Source organism: Tenrec ecaudatus, chromosome 7, assembly GCF_050624435.1.
Source record: "Tenrec ecaudatus isolate mTenEca1 chromosome 7, mTenEca1.hap1, whole genome shotgun sequence".
NCBI classification, from domain to species: domain Eukaryota; kingdom Metazoa; phylum Chordata; class Mammalia; order Afrosoricida; family Tenrecidae; genus Tenrec; species Tenrec ecaudatus.
Window position 1 is genome coordinate 136,295,494 of NC_134536.1, and position 23,006 is coordinate 136,318,499.

General features: G+C 50.0%; 1 long non-coding RNA gene across 1 annotated transcript; it reads right to left on the bottom strand.

Moving 5' to 3' along the window:
* Positions 1-9,853: 9,853 nt before the first annotated feature.
* LOC142452968 (uncharacterized) lies at positions 9,854-11,569 on the bottom strand. Its single transcript, XR_012785355.1, has 3 exons — positions 11,402-11,569; positions 10,684-10,764; positions 9,854-10,332 (listed from the first exon to the last, which is right to left on the bottom strand). It is a non-coding gene; the product is annotated as an uncharacterized LOC142452968 (long non-coding RNA).
* Between the last annotated feature and the right edge of the window lie 11,437 nt (positions 11,570-23,006).

Genomic DNA, 23,006 nt, shown 5'->3' on the forward strand with positions numbered 1-23,006 from the left:
GCAGATTTACCCAATGAATATGCTATTTGATCTCTTGCCTGCTGCTTCCATGAGCACTGATCGTGGATGCAAGCAAGGGGAAATCCTGGACAGCTTAACCTTGTCTCCATGGATCATGAGCTAACTCTCGGTCCAGTTGCGAAGGTTTTGGTCTTCTCTGCATTGAGTTGCAATCCATCCTCGGGCTGCAGTCCTTGATCTTCATCAGCAAGTGCTTCAAGTCCTCCTCACTTACAGCAAATAAGGTGGTGTCATCTGCATATCGCAGGTTGTTAATAAGCCTGCCTCCAATACTGTTGCTACATTCTTCTTCACAGAATGCAGCTTCTCTGATGATGTGCCAAGTATACAGAGAGTACGATGAGAGGATACAACCCTGATGTATTTTCTGGATTTTATTTTTATTCATTTATTTTTAAATCAGTGGGTAATTTATTTGTTTGTTTATTTATTTAAATCATTTTATTAGGGGCTCGTACAACTCTTATCACAATCCATACATACATCAATTGTGTAAAGCACATTTGTACATTCATTGCCCTCATCATTCTCAAATCAGTTGCTCTCCACCTAAGCCCCTAGCATCAGCTCCTCATTTTTCCCCTCCCTCCCTGCTCCCCCTCCCTCATGAACCCTTGATAATTTATAAATTTTATTTTGTCATATCTTGCCCTGTCCAACGTCTCCCTTCACCCACTTTTCTGTTGTCCGTCCCCCAGGGAGGAGGTCACATGTAGAGCCTTGTAATCAGTTCCCCCTTTCCAACCCTCCCTCCCTCTATCCTCCCAGTATTGCCACTCACACCACTGGTCCTGAAGGGATCATCCGCCCTGGCTTCCCTATGCCTCCAGATCCTATCTGCACCAGTGTACATCCCCTGGTCTAGCCAGTTTTGTAAGGTAGAACTGGAATCATGATAGTGGCGGGGAGAGGAAGTATTTAAGAACTAGAAGGAAAGTCGTATGTTTCATCATTGCTACACTTCACCCTGACTGACTCATCTCCCCATGACCCTTTTGTAAGGGGATGTCTAATTGCCTACAGATGGGCTTTGGATCTGCACTCCCCCTCATTCACAATATGATTTTTTGTTCTGATGATGACTGATACCTGATCCCTTCGACACCTCGTGATTGCACAGGCTGTTGTTGTGCTTCTTCCATGTGGGCTTTGTTGCTTCTGAGCTAGATAGCTACTTGTTTACCTTCAAGCCTTTAAGACCCCAGACGCTATATCTTTTGATAGCCGGGCACCATCAGCTTTCTTCACCACATTTGCTTATGCACCCACTTAGTCTTCAGTGATTGTGTTAGGAAGGTGAGCATTATGGAATCCCAGTTTAATATAATAAAGTATTCTTGCATTGAGGGAGTACTTGAGTGGAAGCCTAATGTCCATCTGCTACCTTAATACTAAATCTATACATATATGCGCATAGGCCTATTTCTACATCCTCCTATATAAATATATTTACATATGTACATGCCTGTATTTAGACCTCTATAAATGCCCTTTCCCTTCTAGCTCTTTCCTCCATATCCTTTCACTTTCCTCTTGTCCCACTATCATGTTCAGCCTTCATTTGGGTTTCAGTAATTCCTCTTGGTTACATTTTCCTTGGTCATGCCCTACCAGGCCTCCTACACCCTCCTCACAACCGATTTGGATCACTTGTTGTTCCCTTGTCCCTGGGTTTGTTAACACCACTTCCCTTCCCCCCACCTCCCCCTCTCCCATGTGCCCCCAGAACTGTCATTCCCGTTGTTTTCTCCTCCAGATTGTTCTTCCAGCCTATCTTATTTAGACAGAGCTGCGGAGTTAATAACATGCACAAAAACAAGCAACAAAACCTTTCTGGATTTTAAACCTTGCTATATTCCCTTGTTGGGGTCACACAACTAGCTCTTAATCCATATACAGGTGCCTCAGGAGCACAATTAAGCGTTCTGAAATTCCCATTCTTTCCAGGGTTGTTGTGGCAGTTACATAATCTGTCAACTTGCAAAGGGTGGAGTCTAGCCTGTGAACCAGGTCATGACTCAGTGACCTCATTTGGAGGCCTGAGGAAGATAAATAGCTCACTGGAGGCCAGACGCGCTCTCTCTGCTTCGACTTCCTGCGGAGAAGCCACATGGAGCCATGCTGATAGAGCCAGAGCCCTGGACCTGGAGGAGCCACGTGGAGACCCATGCCAGCTCTGTGATACTTCCACCGCCACTAGATCCACAAGATCTTCCACCCCCTGGCCTGTGATCTTCCTGCATCCAGCATCATTGCAAATGTTGGGTGAGTCTAATGGGGAATTTGCAGACTGGCATGGGACATATGGGCTTATATCGGACTTAAGGACTTGATCTGAACTGGGCAGGGATGTTTTCTCAATATTTAAGTGCTCTTGTATATAAAGTTCTTTCTTATACACATGAGAGTGTTTATGACTTTGTTTCTCTACCCAGGCTAACACATACGGTCACTCTCCATTTTCACAAAACACCAATTTGGAACCTAACTGTGGGAAACACAAAGATTTCTCCTAAGCTGTGTCCTCCAAATATATGCCAAATTTAGCTGCTTGCTACACGTTGTACACTTGGAAGTCAATGAAAGTAGGTCAGAGACTATTCTCCCTAAGGGTTATCAGTCGTCTAGAGCAATCAGACTGTGTAGTCTATCCCACCCTAAGTAGGGCCCACTCCCTTCTGATAAGGAGAGTAGTAGATTGTCTCCCGGAAGGAGAGCCCAGGGAGCTCAAGCACACTCAAGAGTGACCAAGGTTAGGCTGTCATCATGAATCTAGGTCTGCCCTTGTCACGTGTATGCCTCTAGCTCCTCCCCTTCCTATCACGTGCACACCCCTAGCTCATCCCCTTCCTGTTTTGCCTATGCCCATTGTATATCCCCCTCCTACTGCATGTATTGCCCATTGTACAGCCCCTTCCTGTGATGTATGTCTTTACCTGTAATTAAGGGCATGCACGCCCCTGAAGATATATAAGCCTTGGTTAGCAACAAATCCCTCTCTCTCCTGCCCTCTCGTCTCCCATCTCCATGTGGACCACCAAGAGGAGCTGAGGTGAGCCTGCTACCATGAAATGTGTCTGACTCCTTTATTTCACTCTCCCTTCTGTCTCTCTTATTCTCTGTGAGTTTACAATAACCTTTACTTATTATCGCTGTACAATTGCGCCTGCCAGGCCTGTGATGATTTGTTAGAGGCCGTCTCCCCTGACACCTAACCTGGTTGATAGGGTATATTTATGCTTGATTCTCTCTACTAAAATAACTGGGGTGAGTTCTGTCTTCTGAAAAATCCTAGGGGTGTAGTGGTAACATGTTGGGATACTAACCACAAGGTCAGCAGTTTGAAACCACCAGCTGCTCCATGGGAAAAAGATGAGGCTTTCTACTCCTATAAAGAGTTGCATCTCTCTCAAAGCCCCTCTGTAGGCAACTGGACATCCCCTTACAGAAGGGTCGGAGGGATGAGATGAGCCAGTTAGGGTGTAGTCTAGCACCAACAAAACATACAACTTTCCTCTAGTTCTGTAATGCTCCCCCACCCCTGCCACTATCATGACCCCAATTTTACCTTACAAATCCGCTAGACCAGAGCATGTACATGGGTACAGATAAGAGCTGGAAACACAGGGAATCCAAGACAGATAAACCCCTCAAGACCAATAATGAGAGTAGAGATACCAGGAGGAGAAGGGGAAGGTGGGATAGAAAGGGGGAACCGATCACAATGATGTCCTCTATGGAGGACAGACAACAGAAAAGTGGGTGAAGGGAGACATCAGATAATACAACACATGAAAAAAAATTATAAAGGGTTCAGGAGGGAGGGAAGTAAGGGGAAAATGAGAAGCTGATACCAAGGGCTCAAGTAGAAAGCAAATGTTTTGAGAACGATGAAGGCAACAAATATACAGATGTGCTTGACACTATGGATGGATGGATGGATGGATGGATGGATGGATGGATGGATGGATGGATGAGCTGTCCGAGCCCCCAATAAAATGATATATTTTTAAAAAGAGTTGCCATCTCTGAAGCCCCCAGGAGCAGTTCTCCCCTGCCCCAGAGGGTTGCTGTGAGTCAGAATTGGCTTGATGGCGGTGAATCAAACCGTCAACCCTGAGGCTCAGTGTGACCGGGTTAGAAGGAGGAGGTGGCCCCCCTGCTCTGGCCTTGCCTGGACTCTCTGAGAAACATCAACTTAAAAGCTCAGTTGGGAATCCTTTGGCCCAGAGACGGATGCTCTGCACACAGGAATAGTTAAGCAGCCCTGGAAAAACTGGACCAGCAGTTAAACCACACAAAGAAAGGAGCCCAGCCCCACCCAGAGCTTTTGGACAAATGCCAAGACAAACAGCTGCTATGCAGTAGTCCTGACCGGGACAGCCGGCTTCCTGGGCCTACACCTGCCCCCACCCCGCCCCCAGCCCCCAGACTTTCTCCTTCCTGGGCAACCCTGAGGCATCAGCACCCTCGTCTTTCAGGGCTCTCTGGAAACCGCCTGCCCTCCCACCTACTCTAGAACTTTCTGTTAAACTTGGAGCCTCTAAGGGCTTACCTCTCCCAGTGCATATCAGAGGCTCTTGCGTGCACACAGAATTCCTCTGGCCCTTTCAGCAAGACTGCTGTCTGAGCCCCTCCCTGACCTAGCATCAGTCTCTATTCGAGCTTCTCATGTGGGCCCACCGTGCTGTCAGGCCCCCAATCCACCAGGATGAACGAGTGTGTGAGGGGGCGGAGAACCCAGAACAAAACTCAAAGTCACAGACAAGGACCAGGCTTCCCGTCTGAGAGACGGATATGACCCCGAGACTATGGCCCTGAGACCCCCGTCAGGCCTAGAACTGAACGCCCCCTGTGGTTCGACTTTCAGCCAAACAATAACCCAAACACCAGACCCGCGGTCCTTAACTGACTGCGACACATAGCAGAGCCTGGATGCAGTGGACCCGCTCCACGGGGTTGGCAAGACAGTGAAGCTTTAGGAAAGCAGACTGCCACCCATTTCTCCCACTGAGCAACTGGTGGGTTTGAACCATCGCCTTTCGGTAAAGCAGCCCAATGCTTCAATCGTATACCAATAACAATCAACCAAGTGTGGTGCAGATGTAAACACACGGATTCATAACAACCGAGGCATTGGCTGCTGTTGGGCTGCGAACTGAGTATTCCGTGGAAATGGAATGTCTCTTGTCACTGAAGTCTCTCAGAGCCCAGCAAAATGTCAAGGCCCCCCGTAAGGATATACAGACAAGGGAGGCCTTTGTCTCCCTCTGCCCAAGAGAGAGCTTCTGTGAGTCCGTTAGAATCAGCTCGGGGGCAGTGGGGTGGGGTGGGGGGGGTATCTACCTGAGAAGGTTTAATGAGAACTGAAAGTCACAGCCCAAAGAACTACATCCCCACAAGGGTCAAATCAACACACCACCAACTCATAGCCAGAGCGCCCCCCCCACCATGGGGCAGGATAGGACTGCCCACCGTGTTTCTGAGACCCTAACTTGTTAGGGGAGTCCAAAACCCCATCTTTCTCCGCCGGAGAGGCTGGTGGTTTCCAACTGGGGACCTTACAATGAACAGCCCAATGGTGTAACCACCGCGCCACCAGGGCTCCTGAACATTACCCACTCCTGTTACTTTTATGAGTCGGAGAACGGATGGATCAGCCCTTACAAAGCTTGTGTTCTAACATGTGACTTTGTAACCAATGTCTCCTCGCATCCTCATCTGTAAAATAGAGATACTGACAGCCTGGCTCACCCCCCTTCACAGGCTGTGGAAAGATCAAAGGGTCCCTGCGGGGGAAGTGTTTGGAAAGCTGTGAAGCCCGGTGGGGGGCTGTTTAGCTAGAAAGGGGTCAGACAGGTGCAGGGGCCCAGCCTGAGGCCCTGAGCAACAGGGCTTGCTCTCCTGCTCTGGGGACATTGGACATTCTGGGAGGAGGGAATTCCTAGCCCTGCCCCTCCCCCTCCCAGCTGTCCTCAGGAGTTTGGAATGCCAGATTGGCACGCCTGGGCCAGGGGAGTAGCTAGCTGGCTCTTTAAACACCTTACACTGAAGAGATGGGGGATTGGCCCCTGCCACCTTCCCTAGGGGAAAAGGAACTGGAAGCGAAGTGACCAAAATTGTGAAATCAGATTTCCTCCCCAGGGTCTTGCCACCCGTTTTCCATTCTGAGTGTTCCGCATTGACTGCCTTTCCCACACCACCCCTTCATCTGCCTGCCCACCCAGCCACCCACCCACACACCCCTCCTGGCTCTGAGGGAGCCCAGAGGCCCATGAAGGAGCAGCTACTGTTCTGCTGGGGGGTGGGGGGGTTGCTCAGCTTGCTTTATAGCCAACCCTTCCCAGCTCAGCCCAGGCAGCCCAGGGGCTTCAGAAAGTGTGTGGGCAAATGGAATGAAGGGCTCGTGGAAATATCCCCCAAATGTTTGAAGCCCCTTGGTAGATTGCATGTCTGCCGGTATCAGGATCGGATTGCCCAATAAAGCAAGGTAAGCTCGGGCTGATAAGTGCTTGCTTACTGAGCTGCAGTCAGCCGGGTCACTGCATCTTTGAAACATGTTTTGCACCACATCAAAGACACCCAGGTGAAACTATTCCCTGCAACGATTAAAGAAGCACAGGTGAGCCCGTGCTTACCTTGCACACTAGGAACTCCATCGCTGTCAGGGAGTGTGGCTTTGACTCTGTAAGGAAGGTGCTGTGGGCTTGGGAAAGAAACGATGCCAGCCAGGCTTGGAAGATGAATCTTTGATGTGGTGAGCGAATGGGAAACTGTTGACCACGGATTAGCAAGGAAGCACGGATAAGCCCATGTTTACTATGCTTGTTGGATAATGTAACAATGATTTTGTATCAGGCTAGCTTATAGTAATAATTTTAAACTACAGATCCATTAGATCTAATATATAATGTGTGTACATCTATAATGTATGTATGCGAGAGAGCGGCTATAAGGGGTCCTCCCAGCACTGCTAGCTTGGCACGTGGGTTTGACTTTCCTGAGGCTCTCAGAATGAGTCAAGAACCTGAAAAACGTGCATGCTCTGACCCAGAGATTTGGGTCTAGGAATCTCTCCTGGCTCCTCCAACACCTGACTAGGAAGAGATAGGGGACTGTCCCCCACCATCTTCCCACAGGACATCTCAGTGAGCAGCCTGGTCTGACTCTCAGTGCCAATGCTGCGTGGCCTTGGACTTCAAATGGGACTTGGACTTCAAGTTGCGGCCTTGTCCTTCAAATGGGGCTTCCTAATAATAAGACCGCACAGCACGGGGCAGGGGAGGAAGTCAGACTGCCTGTGAGGTGCCCGGCATGCAGTTGGGCTCAGTAAAGGTAGCAGGCAGGATCAGATTCCCCCAGAAGCTGCCCTCCAGTCTAGGGTCTGAGACGGGGGCCCAGCCGAGTGAGCCAGGGCAGGAAGGAAGCCCCTCAGGTTACAGCCAACCAGCTCCTCTCAGAGTGAGCGGCATGCTGGGAAATGGCTGGATGTGAGGCAGAAAGGCATGTGGTACTCAGGTCTCTTGCTTTAAAAATTCCTAGGCCCGTCTGCCCCTGGACTTCTGATGTGGAAGGAGACGCTTCCTCTGGCTAAGTCACTTCGGCTGCTTTCCTGTCGCACACTGCGAGCGCGGTTCTTACCTGACTCTGGAGGCCAGGGGCTTGCTCACCAGGACTTGGCTGTGAGACCCACCCTGGTGACCCGACGTCACAGTCAGGCAGCAGGAGGGCCACTACGCCCATTATTCACCTTCCTGAAGCCTAACTCTTCAGGGAAAACGCCATCCTAAATCGAGGGTTGTTCTCTTCACCCAAACCCTCAGGTTGACTGGTGTCCCTGGGTACAAACGGTGAGCGCACTGACTGCTAACCAAGAGATCCAAATTTCGCAGTCACCCAGAGGCACCTCAAAGGAAAGGCCTGCCAATCTGCATGGAAATAATCACCCATGGAAAACCCTAGGCATCCACATGCAGAAAAGCTTACTAGGCTCCATGCCTCAGAACACACACGCGCGCACACACACACACATGCGCGCACGCACACACACACGCAAGATGGATTAAAGATCTAAATGAGCTCATGCAAACTGGGAGATCTTAGGAAAAAAAGTAGGGGAACACTGCCAGACTTAGCTTTTAATTTCAGCCTATCACGAGGTCAACTGTGAGTCAGAACTGAGTCAGTGGCCTCTAGCAACCACACTGGCTCTTTGGCTATCTAGGGCCAAGTGCAGGCACGGGGAGACCCGTTATCTCAGAACTTGTACATCCCTGCAGAGAAAGTCAGAGCTGTGGGAATTCCACAGTAGATACTGGGATAAGGGAGGCAACCTGCAAGGCCAGTGACTGTGGGAGAAAACACGGAAAGCTTGGGGGTGGGCTGCGGCAGTTCATTATCATAGCGCATGTTTGGTTTTGAACAATGGATTATCTAATATAGTAACAAAAGTACCAACAACAAATGACAGAAAGGAACAAATGGGACTTCATCAAGATGAAAAAACTTTTTTTTTAAATCATTTTCTTGGGGTTCGTATAACTCATCACAATCCATCCATCCATCCATTGTGTCAAGCATATTAGTACATTTGCTGCCATCATCATTCTCAAAACATTTTCTTTCTACTTGAGCCCTTGGTATAGCTCCTCATTTTCCCCCTCCCTCCCCTGCACTCCTTCCCTCATGAACCCTTGATAATTTATAAATTATTATTATTTTTTCATGTCTTACATTGACTGATGTCTCCCTTCACCCACTTTTCTGTTGTCTGTCCCCCAGGGAGGGAGTTATATGTAGATCATTGTGATGGGTTCCCCATTTATCCCCTACATTTCCCTGACCCTCCTAGTATCACTACTCTCGTTATTGGTCCTGAGGGGTTTATCTGTCCTGGATTCCCTGTGTTACCAATTTTTATCTGTGCTAGTGTACATGCTCTGGTCTAGCTGTATTTGTAAAGTAGAATTGGGGTCATGATAAGTGGGGGGAGGAAGCATTAAAGAACTAGAGGAAAGTTGTATGTTTCATCGGTGCTATACTGCACCCTGGCTGGCTTGTCTCCTTCCGGAGACCCTTCTGTAAGGGGATATCCAGTTGCCTAGAGATGGGTTTTGGGTCTCCACTCTGCACCTCATTCACATTGATATGATTTTTTGATCTGGGTCTTTGATGCCTGATAGCTGATCCTATCGACACCTCGTGATCACACAAGCTATTGTGCTTCTTCCATGTGGGCTTTGTTGCTTCTGAGCTAGATGGTCGCTTGTCTATCTTCAAGCTTTTAAGACCCTGGATGTTATATCTTTTGATAGCCAGGCACCATCAGCTTTCTTCACCACATTTGCTTATGCATCCGCTTTGTCTTCAGCTATCGTGTTGGGAAGGTGAGCATCATGGAATGCCAGTTTAATAGAACAAAGTGTTCTTACATTGAGGGAGAATGAAAAACTTTTGTCCATCAAGAGACATTACCATAAAGAGTGAAGAGACAAGCTACCAACTGGGAGACTATTTCCAGAATTCGCATCTTCAACAAGAATCTAATAACCAATGGACAAAACTATTAAAGCATTATTAGCCATAAAAAAAAGCCAACTTGTTGCCACCGAGTCCATGCTGACTCATAGCGACCCCTGTAGGTTTCCGAGTCTGTAACTGTTGAAGGGAGTAGAAAGCCCAGTCTTTCTCCTGCTGGTGATTTCAAACTGCAGGCCATGTGGATCACAGCCCAACGTGTAACCACAACATCACCAGGGTTCCTGTTAACCATCAGAGATGCAAATCAAAACCACAATGAGAGACCGTTCCACTTCCCCTAGCATGGCTAAGATTTTTTTTTAATAAAGAAAACAAACAAACAAAAAGATATAACAAATGTTGGTGAGGATGTGGAGAAACACTGGAATCCTTGCCCATTGCTGGTGGGGATACAAAATGGCAGTAGCACCGTGGAAAACAAGTGTGGCACTTTCTAAAGTAAAGAACTGAACTCAATGACCATAGGACTCAGCATTTCCACTCCTAAGTATGCACCCAAACACCTTGAAATCAGAGACAACGAAATCATCATAGTAAGACATACACCAATGTGCATGCAACACTATGCACAGTAGTGAAAAAGTAGAACCAAACGAAGTGGCTACCCACCAATGGGTACATAAAATATAGCACATACAGTGAGTCACGCATACTCAGCCAGTGAAAGAAATGGAATCTTGATGCAAGATGTCATCCGACTGGAGCTTGGAAACACTGCGCGGCGTGAGCAATATCCATCGTAGAGGTCTAACCACTGTATAAGCTCGTTTACTTAGAAAGACAAGAAAAGGCAAATGTGTAGAGACCAACGTTTATTAGAGGTCACCAGTATCAGGAGGGAAGGGGGTAAAGGTCATGGGCAAATCACATTGTTTAACGGTAGGGTTACATAGCCAATGAGTGCCATTGCTGTCAAATTGTACACCTAAGAAAGGTGGAGTTGGGAAAACTTAGGTGACAGTAGATTGAAAACAGTGATTTTTAAAAAGCACTTGCTGAGGTTGCTTATGGACAGCCAAACACCTTATGGGATTTGGTTTTTTGGTGTGAAAGTTTAGGGTCGCAGTTTCATGGGACATTCCAGTTAATGGACCTAATACAGTGCTAGTGCTTCTGTCTCACCTCCCAGTTCATTGTGTCAAGCCTGAGGTCTTCGAAGCTTGGAAGGGGACATCCAAAGCACAGCAAAGCACAGCAATTCACCTGAAGCCAGAGAGAAAGATGGAAAGTCAGGAATAGGAGGGGCCTATGGCAGCAGTTTCTCCTTTGATCCTTTGGGGGTTGAACGACCCTTTCCCAGGGGTCCCCTGATTCACAACAGTAGCATAATGACAGTGATGATGTAGCAATGAAAGTAATGTTATGGTTGAGGGGTCACCACCACATGAGAAATTGTATGAAAGGGTTGCGGCATGATTGAGAACCACTGTTTCTAGAAAGAGAGAGAAGAAAATTGTGGAACAAAATTCAAAATCATAAAGGAGATCAGGCTTATTGGTCAAATAGAATCTAGTGGGACCCCTGAGCCTGTGGCCCTTCCTCTTCAGTATGGAACCGAACTCCTCGGGCACACGCACACACCCAATCCTGTGTTAGAATAATCGATCATTCCCCAAAGACAACGCTCAGAGGGCTTGGAAGGAAGGAGAATGGAAACAGGAAACACAGACAGGAAGTGGGATCAGTGCTTGTAACACATGGGTTGGTTGTCCTGAGTCCACAGGGACTTGGGGGGCCTCTTCTTTCAGCTGGCACCCCTTGCTGTCCTCCAGCTGGTCCCCTCCCCCAGTCTGCGTGGCACCTCCCCCAGGCAAGCGCTCCACGTGAAGACCCTTCTTACTGTTCTGCGTCTACTCTTCCCTCCTGGGCTCCTCCAGCAGCTTCCAGGGCTCAAGAGTGAATTCGTGTTACTGGGTTAATGTGGGAATGCGTCATCCTCCCAAGGGCAGATGTGCTCCACTGATGGGGATCTTTATCAGACAAGGTCTTTTGTCCAGAGCTGAGCAGAGAGCCCTCTCCCGCCCCCCCAAAAAGAGAGGCCACCCTGGTGCTGGTCTCACTTCCTTTACTCCACCCCCATTTCCTCCTTCATCTCATCCACTCGCTTGGCACAGCTGCCCACGGCCTCGGGGCCCCACTCAGCGAGTGCCAGCACCCCACCCTCCGAGGCCAGTCTGCCAGCACCGCCGTACCGAAAGTGAAAGAAAGGGTTGGAAGCGAGAAAAAAATAAATAAATAAAATCTCTGGAAGGGAAGAACCAGCTGGCAGATTGTTGGAAAAATTCCCGGGGCGGGAATTCCCAGCCCTCAAGGGCTATGCCAGGCTGAGGAAGTTCTTAAAGGAAAATCTTGCAATTCATTCTTCTGTTGCCCCCAGTTCAGGGAGGCAACTGGGCCCCACCCCAAAGCCCTGCCCTGCCCCCGAGTTCCAGTGGAGTTTTGAGGGTCAAAGCAAAGCTGGGATGCAGGGAGAGCAGAAGGCCAAGAGAGATTGAGGGAGCATGAGCCTGTGGTTGGGGGCAAGAGGAGCCTAAGGGCATGGGGCCTTCTGGGATGGCAGGGGTTGCGGCTTGGCAGGGGCAGGGCCTTCCCTACAGGCCAGAGAAGGAAGAGGAAGAGGGGGAGGTCTGGCAGCCTGGTGGCAAAGCAGGAGAGTGTGCAGGTGTGGGGAGGAGCACTCTGTGAGGATGGACTGGCAGCAGCCTGGCAGGAGCAGCCAAAAACTGCTGTAACTCGGGCCAGAATGAGAGCCTGCATCCGTTCAGGAAACACGGAGGAACCCTGGAAGAGGCTGAGCCGGGCTCTGGCAGGGGCGTGGCCCTGGCTGACAGGCTGGCAGACAGAGGCAGTGGCATGAAGGCAGCCTGCAGTTCGACCACCAAGGACGAAATGTGTTCGGGTTCTGCGATCTGGCCTGGGGAGAGGGGCCAGGGGGCGGGGGGCGCGGTGAGTACTTCATAGTCACTGAGTCTCCACTGATGGTATGCAGGAAGCCCACCAAGATGGATGGTAGCAAAGCCGTGTCTTCCACCCGAGCCTGGGAAGTCCTAGAGCTCCCCGTTGTGTCCTCAGGACCTGACGCCCCGGAAAGGCTCTGCCGCCACACAAACTGCAATAGAAAAAGTCCGTATGATGACGCCCCAGGGAAGGAGCGGGGTCCGCACAGTTCAGTCATTCCAGACAAGGGATGGCTAAGAAGCGTTCTAAGCCCTACCTGACTGGTTCTTTGTCTACACTCACCCCTGCCCCTGTCCAGTGGGCCTGCACCGTCCCCTGGGTGCCCCCACCCCAATCCCTCCAGTCTCCTGCCTCTGCTTCCTGACCAACTCCACACACCTCCCCAGAGTCACCGTCCTGGTCATTGCTAACAGTGGAGCTGTGTGCGGGGCCAGGGTTCCAGCACGGGGTCTGAGTTTGAATTCTGGCCCTGTCGACTCTGTGCTTTGACTTCCTGATCTATGAAACAGAGTGGGTACAGGTACCTGCTCCGTGAGACCTTCAGATGAGTAACGAAATACGGCGTGCCTGGGCGGTGCTTGGCATGGAGTCGGCTTTCAACAAGCGTTAGCTGGTGTTATTTACAGGGGGGCTCTGGTGGAGCAGCGGCTAAAGCACTCAGCTGCCACCCAAAAGAAGTCAGGGCTGCTCACCCACCAGCTGCTCCTTGGGCGAAGGGCGCGTCCTGTTTTGTAGCGATGCCAGCCAGGTCTACTCCCTCTTCTGGGGTCACTGTGAGTCGGGCAGTGCGCGTAATGCGGGCCATCCTGGTATTATTTACATTGCTGCTGATCATGAGACTGTGTACAGGGGAGACTTCTATTTGGGTCACAAGTGTGTCCTGGTGGGCGGAACACCACCTAACACAGGAACCACGATGCACACACTGCTGTCAAGTCAGTTCTGACTCGAGAGACCCAGAAAGACGGGGTGGAAATGATGCTACATCCCCATCTCTGTGCTGTTGCCCATGCCGTCCTCTCTCGAAGGGCCCCTGAGCCTTGCTCACACACTCCCTCCACAGCCTCACCGCCCAGCTGCGGCTTCCCCTGCCCTCCCCTGGGGAGCCCCACCCTGGGCTCCCCACCCTGGGCTCGGAACTTGCCCCAAACAGGCGCTCAGGAAAGGCTCGGCAGCGGTTTGTGGATGGGCTGGGAGGTGGTGGTGTGTGTGTGTGTGTTTTTTAATGCTTGAGCTCCAAAACAGTGTTTCCTTTATCCGTGCCCTTTCTCTTGTGGTTTTGACATTCAGAGAGGGTTTCCCAGGTGAAGCCACCTGAAGAACCAGACATGCAGTCGCCCAGCCGCCTTTCCTGGGCTTCCAAATGGACCGGGTTGAGAGACGCAGCATCTGTTTGCCGGAGAAGTCGGAGCCAAGCCACTTTCCGCCACCCCACCCCTCCCACCCCACCCCTCTCTCTGGGACGGGGCAACAGCTGCCTGGGCCTTGGCTGTTTATATGCTAAAAAAAGAAATTCCATGGTGACCAGTTGACTCCTGCTAGCTTTCAATGTGAGACAGTGGCTTAAAAGTCATCTCAGATGACAGCCAGCGCTCTCCACCCAGGCTTCAAGAAAAACAAAGAAGAAAACAAGGGAGACTTGAGCAGCAGCAGCGGGAGCTGGAGCATGAGTCAGTACTATAAATGGCCCGGAGTCCTGCCCCTAGTGTCGGAAGCTGCAGTGCATCTCCAAGTGCAGCCACCTCCCAGCTCACTGGGGCAGGCATGGCCCTGCACTCTCTCCTGGGAATGAGGGCCACTGGGAACCAAGGAGCACTCCCCAGCCTGGACTCAGAGCTTGTCATCAGACCAACCCTCAGTTTCAACGTCAGTTTCTTCAGCTGTCAAATGACATCTATGTATTTGTCATCACTGCTCTCAAAGGCCAGCTGTCCAGCAGCGCCCTCCAGGCAGGCATGCCCCGGCAAGCACCCCTCCACAACTCCACACACAGCACTTCCTGAGAAAGGTCCTTCTGGAAGATGGGCGTGACCTTAGAGAGAGCACAAACAAGGCATTCTGCGGGGCCTCTACACAGCCTGAATCCATAATCTCTGGACTCCCGTCATCAGCGAACACTCATCACAGGCGGGGCCTTCAGCCTTTCACACACCAAATTCAACCAAACTCACTGCCAGCCAGCAGACCCTACAGGAAAGGGGAGAGCTGCCCTGGGGGTTTCTGGGGCTGTGACTCTATCCGGGAGTAGAAAGTCTGGTCTTTCTCTCGGCGGCGTGGCTGGTGGTTTTCAAGTGCTGGCCTGGCCCAGCTCGGAGCCCGGTTTGCCAGCCAGGAAGGTGGGCCTGATCATTTTGGCCACTTTACAGATCAGAAACGGAGGATCAGAGAGACTGGTTCTCCCTAGAGGGTGAGAGTTGGTGAGGCTGTCTGAAGGCAGCCCTGGGGAGCTCAATGGGGCTTACTAGCCTGTCAGAAAGAGGTGGCAAATCACCTTCCAGAGCTCTAGAGAGTTCACTGAGACCCATTAGCGGGTCAGGAAAACTCCAAAAAACCTCACTGCCATTAAGTCATTTCCGACCTAGTCAGGAAGAGGTGTCAAATCCTCATGTCCCCTGCGGTCATGATTGGAGCCTCTTATCTGCGTGAGCTTTGCTCTCTAGTCCTATGGACCCGGGAGAAGGGCTTGCTGATAAGGAAGACACTGCCCAGTTTATGGTCTCCTCCCAGCCTCTCTGGCGACACCTGAGCTTGCCACTCCTCCTCTGCACACACTCCCGCACACGAGCATGCGCGCGCGTGCACACACACACACACACACACACACACACCATCACTCTCCTTCACACTGTCACATGCCACACCCACGGAGACATCCACACATATGTAGTCACGCAGACACGTTCACACGCACACGGTCACACATGCACATACACACTCTCACCTGGCTCTGTGGTGTGGAAGACTGCCAGACCTGAAGATACTTTCTAGAAAACCCCATTTGCCTCTCTCTGACCGGCCTTCCCAAGCCATTGCAGAGACTGGTTTCTGCCCCACTTCAGGCTTGAGGAATAAAGGAGCCATAAATACAGGGACCATCAGCCTCCCCAGACTCAACCGGAGTCAGCAGCGGATCCCAGGACTTTGCGCCAGTCATGCTGCCACCTTGTGGCATGAGCTCGCAGTGGCAGGCTCTGAGCCCAGGGGGTTACCCGCTCCCCAGGAGGGTTCTGGGAGCCAAGTGTACTGTTAGATGAAGTCTGCATCCAACTGCCCCTTCTACAAATGGGCAAGTTAAGAATTTAAAATCTCGGGGAGGGAGGGAAAAAAAAAAGAGAGGACCTGATGCAAGGGGCTTAAGTGGAGAGCAAATGCTTTGAGAATGATTGGGGCAGGGAATGTATGGATGTGCTTTATACAATTGATGTATGTATATGTATGGATTGTGATGAGTTGTGAGTTCCTAATAAAATGTAAAAAAAGAAAAGAGAAAAAAATGATTAGGGCAAAGACTGTACAGATGTGCTTTATACAACTGATGTATGTATATGTATGAACTGTGATAAGAATTGTATGAGTCCCAATAAATTGTTAAAAAATTAAATTAAAAAAAAAAAGAAAGTAGGGTTAGGGTTGGGGGCGGGGGTAAGGAGGACAAAGGGGAACCAATGACAAGGTTGGATATATAGGCCCCTCCTCCCACCCCAAGGGGGACAAATAGCAGAAATGTGGTGAAGGGAGACAATGGATGGTGTAAGATACAAAATAATAATAATAATATAATTGATCAAGGGTTCATGATGGTGGGGGAAGAGAAAATGGAGGAACTTATACCAATGGCTCAAGTTGAAAGAAAATATTTTGGAAATGATGATGGTAACATATGTGCAAATGTGCTTAATACAATTATATATTTTTAAGAGCCCTTTAATAAAAATGATGAATTAAAAAAAAAAGATTTTAAAATCTCCTTTCCCTCATCTGACCCTTTGAGTCACCAAAAACTTATGGTTTCCCAAAAAAAAAGACGATGATTTCACAGGCTTACCCTCAGGACCACAGCCCACATGATGATTGACGACCTAAACTGTATTTTCTTGACATTTAATAGTGAACATGGCTCCCCTGGGTGGGGTAGAAGCAACTGAAGGGGACCGAGTGACCTCTGCCACTAACTGGCTAACAGAATACCCTTCACTTAGCCCTCGGTGAGGAGCCCTAGCGACGGAGTGGGTTAACACATTGGGCTGCTAGCCACAAGATCAGCTGTTCGAACCTACCAGTCCCTTCAAGGGAGTAAGAGGCTTTCCGTGCCCGTGAAACTCGATGGTCCCGGAGACCCACAGGGGCAGTTTTGTTCTGTCCTACAGGGAGTCAACATTGAGTCGGTGGCAGCCACTTCGGCTGTGGTGGAGGCGTGCATCCCACTTGCTTCTTAGGTGTAGTTCTCAGTGTCCTGAAGAGCAGCGCTGTGTGGCCATGGGTTTTCACGGGACCTAAGTGCAGACAGGTGCCGTGAGCTGCCCCTAAGCACAATCTTTCCCCCCTCCGTCACATATGGTTGCCGGATGCGTCTTACAAGCATCGCCATCAGTTGTTTCTCTTACCGTGTGTGACACTCTTGAGCGTGTTATTGAGTGCATTAGGTTAATGATGAAAAAGGGTCGGCGGGTGACAGGGCCTCACAAGTGACATGCCTTGTGTTAATGTTTAGGGAAAGGATTATACTTTTCACCGTTTTCTTTTCTATAATCCAACCCAGGAATGCGGAACTGGGTGCCCCAAACTGGGCCCGAGTCTGGAGGTCTGCACCCTCACGTCACTTTTGCCACCAACTGATCAGAAAACGAAGCCTCAGTGGATCCTTCCCCTCTGGCCCCTCACACATTCAACAGTGGGTTAAAACACTAAGACCACCTTGAATACCTTGTGACCCTCAGAAGCTTGTTATCTGGAATTCTCTACCACTAGGCCTAGAATTCATTCATTCATCTAATCCGTTTGTCTCAAACACCTGCTCTGTGGCCAGATCCTCTGGGTTCCAACGCCCGCCCTCAGTTACCCACTTTTACCTCCACCCCATCCCGCCATTGTGACATTAGAAGTTCATTAAAAATTTTCATTTTCTTTTAATTCCATTTTTTCCCCGCGAACTTCTTGAACCCCACAGGGCAGTTGTACTCTGAGTTGGACTAGACCTGATGGTGGCCATGTGTATGGCTTTTTGAGTGATTGGTGCTTAGTTCCTAAAATAGCCATGGACCAGTCCCTTCGCTGAGGGCTACTGTGAAGCTCAGTGACTCAGTCATACACACCGACACCGAGGGCTTAGCAAGGCTATTGGTTTCCCACTGAAACCCCACAATAGCCCGATGCAGTAGCATAGCTGGTACCATTTTACAGAAGAAGAGATCAAGGATCAGGGAGCACAGGAACTTGCCCAGGCTTGCGATCTGACTCTGAAAGCTGTGCCCTGCCACCAAAGACCCCACCTTGATCCCTGCCACGAGCCCTGGAGACTCTTCCAAACCTTCCTGTCCTGAGCTGAAGGATGAGAAGCAGCCCAGGGACCTCTCACCAGCTCCTGGTCCTGGTAGTCTTCAGTTCAGTCATCAGCCACCTCCATCTCTGTGCCCACTGAGCCTTTCAAAGAACCCACGCGCTGCAGGGGTTCCGTCAGAACCCATGTTCACCAAGTCCATCCCTGTGTCGGGCCTAATAGCCCTCCTCGCGACGGACACGTGTGTGGAGGAATGCAGGCTCGACTGGCACACAGGCCTTGGGGTCCAGTCCTGACTGTGGCATTCCCACACTCCCACACTTAGATCTGTTTTGGCCCCTGGCTGCTTCAGTGTCCCCGTCTGTAATGACTCTAACACAAGCTTCCTGCCCTGCTATATATACAGGGATTAGATACGTGTCGGTATGCAACCAGAACTGGAATATTCTCCTAGGATTTATACCAACTTCGCACATCTGGATTCGCATAACCTGGTGCCGTTCTAGATCCATTGTCACGTGTATGCAATTACAAGGAGCCCTGTTGGTGTAGTGCAGGGCTCTTCAAACTTTTTAAACAGGGGGCCACAGTTCTGTCCCCCTGACCCATCGGAGGGCCGGACTATAGCTTAAAAAAAACCCTATGAATAAATGCCTATGCACACTGCACATCTTATTTTGAAGTAAAAAAACAAAACGGGGCAAAAACACCCAGCGGGCCAGATAAATGTCTTCAGCAGGTCGCAGTTTAAGGACGCCTGGTATAGTGGGTGATGCACTGAGCTGCTAACCACAAGGTCAGCAGTTCAAATCCACCAGACTCCTGAGATGAGGCTGTCTACACCTGTGAGGAGTTAAGGTCTCACAGGATGTTACACTGTGTTCTGTACAATCGCTCTGCGTTGGCATCAATTCAATGGTCCTGTGGAGGGAGTAGGCACTGGATGGCACAGTGATGAACTGCTTGACTGCTAAAGAAAAGGTCAGAGGTTCAAATCCACCAGCCATCCCATGGGACAAAGCTGGGAAGACTGCCACCTTGGAAACCCCGTGGGGGCAGTTCTACTCCGTCCTAGTCGCTCTCTATGCTTTGGAATCAACCGACTGGCAACCAGTTTGGCTGTTTGGTTTTGGTATTATCTTTTTTCCTTTCCAAGCCAGTAAAATGATCATCTGACCTGCCACCCCCCTTAGGAAGAAACAGCCTTGATGTGTGTCTGTGTTGTTTATTGTTTTGCTGGACTCCAAGCATGCCATGCCAGTACTAGAAGGGATCCCAGAGGCCATGGAACTCTGACAGAGCAAGTTCTTCCCTAACCAGTGGTTCCAGGCTGTGCCAGAGCCACGGCAAAAGGACACGGTGATTTGGCCCAGGATGCACAGCACGGAGAAGACAGGCTGCCCTGGCAAGGATGTGCCATCTCTGCTACAGATGGGCAAACTGAGTAAGTGAACACCTCCCCTGCCCCCCCAGGACCGCCAGGAGGCTTGAGCAGCAGGTACACCGTGCTGGCACAGGATGGGTGGGGCGCAGTGGATCAGCGGGGTTCTTCCTTATGGGGATGGCAATCAGGGTTCATTAGTAGATAGCGTTATCTCATTGGCATTCTTTGGAACCATTCCAAAGGATTTCGTCAAACCCGGAGCACAGCCCACAGCCCACTTGACCTCACCCTCCTCTGTACATAGTTGTAACGCCACCGGAATGTGCTTCAGCCCTTGAAACAAACCCGTGTCTGTTTTTCTTTGGGAAAACAAAAATATTTGCAGGGGCTCCCCCAAGACGGCCATCTAGGAAACCGGGTGTCAGAAGAAAGCGGTCACAGATTACAGCTGCATCCTTCAAAGCAAAGGCAAAGACCGGAATGGCAGCACTTGTGTGGCGACAGATAGGGCCCACACTCAGTGGCCTAGAGCAGTGCTGACCCGTTATGTATTCCTGTGGAAGCCAAACGGAGGGGCCTAGGAGCCCCAACCCTAGCAAGTGGCTTTTTCACAACCTGTTCAACTCCAGCTTGGGGCAGACCATAAAGCAGCTGTTTGGGCACAGTGGGAATTGGTTGCCACCTCGTCAGCTATCATAAGGGGAGTATGGTCTATGGGCACCAGGCTCCCAGCCCGCAGGGGGGCTTGGGGACAGGAGTGAGAAATGCTGTGTGGTTGTGGAACACAAGTACGGGGTTTGGCCTCACAAGGCTGTGGGTTGCAAGCCAGGCTCGGGCCTCTACTGCACTTCCTCTTTCCCGAATTCAGTTTCCTCATTTGTAATCTGAGGCTGCGATACCACCTACCTCTCTAACAGCACCTAAGCACAGACGATGAAACTTCCCACCCTAAGCACGCAGAATTTTTAATGAAAATTAATAAAGAAAAAAAGATAAACAACTTAAGAAAAGCTGAAGCAATTGGGTTTTCTTCCAGTTTTGTTGGTAATTTTTTTTTCTACCACGGTCATGGATGACTTTCGGCTGAAGGAGTACTGAAGAGGGTGGGTAGAGCCAACCATGTGGAGGGTCTCTGCCAGGTGCAGTTGTTTGTCGGTGCTTTACATACACACTGACCTCATCTTTTTGTCCCAAAAGGCCTGGAAGGGAAGTGGTGTGGCTCCCACCCGACAGCTGAGGAGACCTAGCTTCCTGAAGAGGAGGAAGGCTTCACTACTGTGAACCCACGTGGAGGGCCAGGAGAGCCTGCACCAATGTGTGCAGGCAGCTCTGGGGAAGCAGGACCTTCCCAGGAAACATTACCAGTCCCCGAGAAAAGCCGCCACCATGGGAACCATATTCTAGAACCTGCGTCAAGAGGACCTATGCTGGGGTTTTTTTATTGTTCTTATCCCACAACTGATATTATCTAATACCATAGATGATTCCTTATGGTATTATTTAAAACCACTGACAATTATTAAATGATGGGATTGCAGAATTTGGCCAGGAAGATTTCAGATGTATAAACTTCCAGTCACTTGTGTAGGGGGCCCTGAGCTCCTGGGGTGGGTGGTGGGAAAATGTAGAAATGGACAGTCCGATGGCGACCCAAGTCGAACATGTTACTGGACTGAGTGAGACAGGGTTTTGCTATAGACTTATAGAATTTTTAAAATGGCAAAGCTTACTTCTGCATAAAAATCTTGTTGGCCACTTGCTTTCTCCTATCCAGTAGCAACGCAACTCGTTCTTTAAACATTCGAATTCTACAGTAGTGAGAAACAGCTTTTCATCATGATTTCCGCCCAACGATTGCTTCAAAGAAGCAAAGAGCACAGTGCATTTTTTAAGGTCCTGGCATTTTATAATTAGATCCTTGGAAGGCAAATGCAGACTCATGGGCTTTCTGAAATCCTGTGAGTGGGTAGTCTCCTGTGCCCCAAGCCACCACCTGTTGTCAACATGTCTGAGGCCAGCCCTGATATGGCTGCGCGACCCACCCATGCTGCCCCACCCTGATACCGAGGCTTGGCTGATGAGGCAACAGGAGCCGCTCCGAGAGCTGCTGCCATTCTCAAGCTCAGATGCCTGTTGCTCAAGAGGCCTCTGCTGAGCCAGGGAGGGCCTCGATGCAGGGCACAGCCTTAGAGGATGGCCCGGTCACAAGTTGCTGGGTGAATCAGACCTTCAGGGACCCCTTGAGTCAACTATTCTGTTGAAGCGTTATCTGGCAGGGAGAGGGGCAAGTGGTCAGGGCCCCTTGGGGGAGAGGTTGACCAGTCTGGCTGGGGCACACATGCCATGGCGGATCACACAGAAGGGGCACTGGACCACGAGTCAGGAGGCTGAGAACCTGGAGAGGGCCCCGTGGGTATGAATTTGGGGCTGCTGGGCTCTTTGCGTCCTGGGATTGCAAAAAAAAGAGCCACTTATAAGGACGTCTCTGTACAACAAAGATACTTTCATTCCCTTCAAGAAAATGTTTGCTACTTTTGTGGCGCTTGCTGATGTGATTTGTGACTTAGAACACCCCATGTTTGACTCCAGTGTGACCTTGTTGCAAAGGAGACAGGGGGGGGGGGCAACAGTAGCACTCAGTCACTGAACAGTTGGCAGGTTGTTTTTTTTCAGTTGGCAGTTTTTTGAACTGCCATGGGAGTCAAAAAAAGATCTGGCAAATGTGGTCCTGGCCTGGGAAAGCCACATGGAACAATTCTACACTGTCCTTCAGGATTACTGAGGCAGAACCAACTTTACAGAATCAGAACTCCAAGCCAGGGTCTCCCCTAGAGCCCTGATCCAAACTGCCACCCTTTGGGTTACCAGCTAAGCACAAACTCTTTGCCCCACTCAGGGGAGGGAGCTTGGGCTTGGCTCCTTTTGGAAGCTGGAAGGTCACCATCCTTGATGACATAGCCCTGGCATGACACTAATCCTCCATTCCCCATTCTGGACACATCCCTAAGTTTTTAAACTTGTCGGTCTACACAAAGCTTTCCTGCCTTGGTGGCTCTTCTCTCAATATAATTTTCTCCCGGAAGAATTTCTAGCCAGCCGATTCGTCAGCACTTTACACAAGGGCAACCCCACAAAACGCTGAGCATGGTTTGGGGTCTGAACCCAGTTTCCATTTGCCAAATAGGGTAACAGAACTCCCTGAAATGGGTGGGGAGGTTTAAGTTAGCTAGTGCTATATACGTACATGTACAGAGCTAAGCAAAAACATTTGCAAACGAGAGTCCAAAGAAGGGTAAACAGTCTTTTTGGGGTAAATAGTCTTTGTTCTTTTATTAGTCTCCTAGTGGAGACGACTTTAGGGTCAAAGAAGATTCAAATCTACTCAACAGGTAAAGTATGACCTTCAGGTAAGTTTTTGACCAAACAGTTCTCAAATAGGGCAGTACTGCCTCCTAGTGGACGGTTGGGGGAATGGCGTTTGGAGGTTGTCACACTGGTCTGGGAGCCTAACAAAACTTTGGAAGAAATGGACAGAGATAGTAGGCAACTAATAATTGCTCATTAGCCACAAGACTAGAGCTCACCATGGGATTAAAATATAAGGTT